Raw genomic sequence first — 6,638 nt, 5'->3', positions numbered from 1 at the left:
TGGAATTGATGTATCTTCAGCAGACCTCTAGAACTGGATATCGACCATGATTTAGAAAAAGCTTAAGAAATGCTTCACTTAGATATACCAATTGTAGGAAGAATCGCCATAGAAGATAGAATTTTGGAAGAAATCATACTTAATGTCTTCTTGCCTCTTTCTCTCTACAACATGACAGAGGATATTAGAGATATTCCTTAGGCACTTCCATCTAGGGAGCATGGAGGAAAGAGAAATGTCCTAATAGTATCATGACCAATCTATACAATGCCTAGGTAGGCGGAAGGGCTTGGTTTGATTGATATGCAAGCTCAAAGACCAGCATTTGCAAATACATGTATCATAAGGGATTCCATGAACGGGAAGGGTCCAAGGAAAGTTCCTATCCACCATTTACTGTAGGATTCTATCCATGCAAATGATGTAGTTGATGGACCCACACTTTTTGAATTTCAGGGCTAAGGATTTTCAAGACAATTGTGTAGCCATGGAAGCTAGTGTCCAAGGAACTATATTGGGATTGTTTTGGTCTAAGGAATGGATGGGATTTGGCAAAAACATAGAATTGGACTTTTCCTTCATAGAAGTACAAATTGTTTTAATACCTTGTTTTGAAGGAAATAGGTTAACTAAGAGAGGAATATGTTCCAAAGCTTAGGAGACTTGTGGGACAAAGAGATGGGAGGATGGTTGAATTGGATAGTTGTCAACCATACACAAAAGTTGTGAACTGCTAACAATCAGACATTTTCATAACTCTTCCTAGGGACCAATTTGTAAGCATTGGAATTGGATATATAACAAGCCTTGTAGATATTATAAGACTAAAAAATTATCTGACAAATTTTGCCTCAAATGTCCCATTGCAGAACAACTTAATAAAATTATATTATCAAGATATTGGAATCAAATGGATTAGGAGATTTCAAGATATACGAAAAACTCACTCATCCTTTCATACCAAAGTTCTTAACCTTTAGATGGATGGTGTTCAACCAAAGTCTAGCGTTGGAAAAAGGCCTCACCACTAGTGTGTCTTCGATGGTTGTCTGGGAAAATTTTAAGGATGGAAAATTATCTTAAAGATTAGAAACCTTGGGGAATCTTACTAACTCATAATATGCAAACTATAAAATGCTTTGTGACATTTTAGTAAAAATATTCAAACTTCTAATGATTTTATATAGTCTCCATAAAATTTTGGCGATTTTTAAGGTAAAATATTTGTTTCTTATAAAAAATGGACGAATCGGTTTTAGGAAAAATTGGGAAACGTCAAATATTTTTTTTGGAAAAAGCATGGAAAATTAGCCCATCTGAGAATATTAGATCCTAAAATTTTCCCTGATGATTGTTATGTGATTTGAAGCAAAATACAGATTGTCAAGCAATCATTCTGGGAGTTCAGGGTTGAAAACGCTTCTCGAAATGAGGTGCATTTAAATACACACTTTTTTGTTCACCCTCTTCATTGGAAATGGGTCATTTTAGAAGAGCCAGGTGGTTGATCAAATAGTATGGTAGAGGAAAAGGGAAATCATGAGGTTGAGACTTGAGAGCTATAGATCCAATTTATGAAAAACAGTGCCATGAAACCCCAACCAAAAAAACCACAAGTAAAAATTGTCAATTTTTTCCTATAAAAAAATCATGATTTTACAATAAAAATCATGATAAAATCACCTGATAAGTGGAAAAATCATCGAAAACCAATGGGGGGGGGGGCACTTTAAGTTGATTTTTTGGACTTTTTTCACTTATTTTGCAAGCATGACGAAGGGTTTGGAGAGAAAAGGAAGAGGACACCATTTTTATTTGATCCAAAAAGGAGGAGGACAGCATTTTCTTCTACCATCACCATGTTTTTTTGGCGTGGGGATTTGCTTCCCTCAACCATGGTGCATATGCAGGTATCGACATCCATTTCCACCATTTTTTTGTTTTTTTTCTTCATATCTTTCATTGTCCATTAGTTTTCCTTCATCTTGCTAGGGAGAGAGTATGCTTTGTTTGACACCATACATTTATTAAGTGGGGGGGATTTCCCAAATTTTCAGAGGTGATGGTGTACTTGTGGGTATGTCCACCATTTTTCTTTTTGTTTTTACAATTTTTTATAGATTTTACATGCCTATCAATTTTCCATCTTGTTCATTAATTTTCTTATTGGAATGTAGAAGATTTACCTCTTAAGTAAATTTTAGATGTCTTTTTTTATACAATTTACATGGGTAAGAAGAGGAACCAACAATCACATCCAACACAAGCATGGGAACATACAATTGCAAATGAACATGATATATTACCTTCTCTTCAAGTTGAGAATCAAGTAACTGAAAGGCATAGGCAAGGAGTATGAAATATTTCGTGGTTTGTAGGCCATAAATATGAAGTGGAAAAAATCTAGTAGTAAACCAGAAAGCTTAGTCCTATGTTGGTTTTTTTGGCCTTCTGGTATTGATATCATATACAATCTACTAGAAAACAACCAGGTAGTATTTAGAAGTAGAAAATTGATCTCATTTTATCAAATGTTAGAAAAAGAGATCGTAGTTAGTAGTGAACATTGGGAGAATGTTCTTGTTATGTGTGTCAAACAAAGAAATTCTAAAGTATAGGGTTGATCATAAGAAGGGCTTTGCTATGAAATGTTTGAATAGGAGGTGAAACCAATAATTCTATCAAGTGGTTTTTATCAAAAAATTGAATATCCGAAGGATAATTTTTATTTAGTTTATATGGTTCAAATGATATTTTGTATTAAAATCCTTGTAAATCCCATGCAAATTAATAAAAAAAGTTATTTGTATTCACCAAAACAAGTGTTAGTTATAAATATTTTAAATTGTAGGTCAAGAAATGAATGGTAGCATTCACTTACAAGTACATACTTGCATTACTTATTTAATAAACAAAGAATACATGAAAGGATCCCTCTTCTTCGACAACACCCTTTGCAAATGCCACACCAAATGAAATTGGTCCATAGAAGATCCTATCCTTTGCCATAGCCCCTCCATTTCCTTTAGACAACCCCCAATCTGTGGTGTGACACTCCTCTGAATCCAACACAAGCCAAAACCCGAACCAAAACTAATTGGCCTAGTTGAGTAGACTCTAGCCCAGTGGATTGGATCATCGTAGTAGCTTGATTATAGTGGACAATTAGAGTAACTAGGCAGAGTATTTGAGCCTAACCCAGTAAGTATGGTACTCCTGCTTGTCAATTCATGTGCTATTAATATGAGAATACATTCCATACCAACAGTGAGTAGTGTGTAAATACCTTCCAATAGAGTCAACACAAAGTATATCATGTTCATCATGTCCAAATTTTTGACCTAGATCAAGGATGTGGATTCCACAATCACCATTACCTAATTTGTAAGCCAATTTCAACAATTAATTCCTTAGAAAGGATATTGTTACATTTTTCTATTTATTCCCTTACTAGATAGTTTCAATACATTAGATATAAAATGTTTCCATGACTGCTCCAGAACAGGCTGCACATTTGAATAAACTCTTAAATTTTCTTTGTATATATAGTTGGAGAACTAATGAGATGTCACTGCTCATTGAAGATGCTTGAAGGACTTTTGAGAATTGACAAAATCCATGAACCAGAACTCGTGATAATCAAAAATCTGTATTTGGATATACTTTTGGGTGGCCTTCTTTACGTTCTCGCATAGGTTCACTGATCTCACTCTTCCAAGAGTTATTCTCTCTTTACATTAACGACTCACTAAGCTCGACCAAGATAGCGCATACATAGCTCTCTTAAATAAAATTCAACCCTTAAAGTGATGAAGTGAGACTAAGCCATCAACAACTTAACACTACCACATCATGTCAATCATCATAATTGAGCTACGCCCATAAGAAGCACCTGCGTCACAAGTCATTTAAAAATCAAACTCTACCGTACATACCTCATTTGTAATGTCCACATGTGCAAAGGATAATGCCCTTCTATTTTATTACTACTGTTCTGGTTTCAATTCTTGAAAATAGCCTTACTCACACTTGCTTTTCTGTCTATGTACGTATATTTATCTCATTTGGTTTGATCAATCATATCCTTATCCTTGAGCCCATGCAGAACAACAACAATTCCTTTAACAAATCCCTGATGCTCAGTAATGATGGGGAAATATACGTACATGGATGATTTTGGGTTGTTTTCTAGGGTTTTTGTGGTGACATAATGTGATGATTTTGGGTTGTTCTCTAGGGTTTGTGTGGGGTTATGCTCATCTTTTTATTGTTGGTTAGTTGGATCTATGTTAAGCTGACATTAAATGGTTTTGTGCGTGTGAGATTGGAGTGTGGTATGGGATAAAAATTCCTCACCCACTTACAATATCAATCCCAGTATCAGACTAGCATTAGAAAACCCTAAATCATAAGAGAAATAATTATAAAAACAAGCAACTTCACAAACATTAGTCTAACATTAATGTGATAATATATCTTACCCTGTAATAGCTGGAGGCATTTTCTCCTTGAAAAGACGTGAAGGACACTAGACGATCACTGCAAAAGGCTACCTTTTCTGTTGATATGAAGTTTAAGCCTGCCACTGGGAAACCGTTGGTTGACAAGTAACAAGCTGAAGTTTTCAAGAGCTTCTCTGTAGGACCAACACTAAAGCTTGACTTGAATGTTTTCTCCACTCCACCTTTTACTACTATTTTGGTACCCAAGTTGAGATTTCCCCATACTGTCTCAGACATGCTTTCAGCAAGCTTCACTAATCATAATATAAACAATGAAAAATTCTCTAACCGCATGCATTCCAACTTTATATGGAAAATTCTTCATCCACTTCACATATAAGGAAATCTTAGTTTCACTCCTATTGAAAGATTATGCAAATAAAAGAGTTTATATACTTACTGTGAGCCCAAAAATGCTCAACTAACCCATCAACATTTCTTGATCTGCATCTATTCAAGCGCTCTATGAATGAATCTACCTTACCTGTACACAACGCAAACAATAACCCAATGTAGATTATCATCTCAGAACCATAAATACAAGCAAAGTTAAAATTCTATAACTTTAAACACAATAAAAAATAATATTGGTGGAAAAAATGTTAGTGCATATAAATAACATGCATATTTACCACAAAGGAAGGATGGGAATGTGAGCATCTTGGTGACATATTTGAAGGAAGGAACAAATGGAGATTTACACCTTCTAGAGGGAGTTTAAGGAGGGGTTTGCTTGCCTTCCAAAACATAAGGGCTTGCCTCCATTCATGGATGTTCAGTCCCCATAAAATTCCTGATGTGGGTATCTATCATATTTTCTCTTTCAACATTTACAGTAAGATCAGGGGCTCCCCAACTTCTTGATGGTTCCTCCTTGCTCTCAGAATGGCTGGGCCTTTTTCCTGAACCTCCCATGACATATGTTGAACCCAAGCCATTGTTTCCTATTGAAATTCCTATTACATGACCACCCATATCATCTTTTCTATCATCTTTCTCCAATCTAACCTCTGCAGTAGCATTATAGTCATTGTTGAACCTACAATAATGATCAGAGGTCTAATGAGATTCCTGATGCAATCCCATTACTTCAAAAATATATATAATTGTGTTCTTGTAATAAGGTACTCTTTCAAATCTAGGAGAGCCAATTAAATCAGAGCAGAAGCCTCCTTTCTGCTCTGAAAAACTTTCATCGCCTCCAATGGAAATTGACTCTCAACTTCTATTAACCAGGGGATCTCTTCATCGACAACCTCAAAGCCCAACAGATCCCCTTCATTTCTTAGCATTTCAATTTCATTACACATTTGAGAAGCTTTCATGAGGTCCAAATTGCTGCTAGCACCTTCAAAATCCATTAATTCCCTTAGCTTTCTCACTTGTCTTATAACCCTACTAGTGGTCTGCAAAATCTCAACAGTCTCATCAAGGTGTGAAAGTTGTTGGGAATTTAACTTGAGCTGTTTGTAGGGCTCTACAATCTCATACGTAACTCTCTACGTCGACCCCTGCAGACTACTAACCCTAGATTGAACTACATTCAAAATCCCTTCGGCATCCTTTAAGCTCTAGAGTTATTGAATCAACTCGTCATGGTGTGAATAAGCTTCTTTTCTTACTACTTTTAGAGAAAGTGAATCCATTCAACTAGCTTATCTACGCATGAGACTGTGGATCCACTATTAAGGCCATCGCTCGAAAATTTCATTGAGTTGAAATCATCATAAAGAAATTTGGCTCATGAATTATTCTTTGAAGGGTTCACAATTCAAATACCACCTTGGATTGTTCAAAGTGAGCTCTCAGGGGGTCAAAGAAGGTTTAAGTGAGGTGATGCTATGTAAGGGGGAGGATAGAGTGTTGTTTGCAGGTGATAGTATCCTGCCTCCTCCATGAAATGTATTCATGGACCTCACCATTTTCTTTGCCCTTTTATTGTCAATGGGAATGTGAATTTAGGAATGCGATACAGTGCAGATCCAGAAGCCTGCATGTTTGAAATGGGTTGAAGAATGTGTCAGTTAAGATATTGTGAGAATTTAGAAAATGGAAATGGTGGAAGAGAAAGGGACACAATTTAAATTCCCTGATCTAGGAGAGGTGCATGTTGGTGTTTAATAGTGCTTAGGGATT

At 35.8% G+C, this 6,638-nt stretch overlaps 1 pseudogene; it reads right to left on the bottom strand.

Annotated features, from left to right (window-relative positions):
- Nucleotides 1-3,557: 3,557 nt before the first annotated feature.
- LOC149222660 (GEM-like protein 5) lies at nucleotides 3,558-5,267 on the bottom strand (annotated as a pseudogene).
- Nucleotides 5,268-6,638: the final 1,371 nt, after the last annotated feature.

Source organism: Pinus tabuliformis, chromosome Q (genome assembly GCF_031772625.1).
Source record: "Pinus tabuliformis cultivar Carrire ecotype Pingquan chromosome Q, CPIR1, whole genome shotgun sequence".
Lineage (NCBI taxonomy): Eukaryota > Viridiplantae > Streptophyta > Pinopsida > Pinales > Pinaceae > Pinus > Pinus tabuliformis.
Note: the sequence above shows the minus strand (reverse complement) of the source record. Positions and strands in the feature narration are given on the sequence as shown.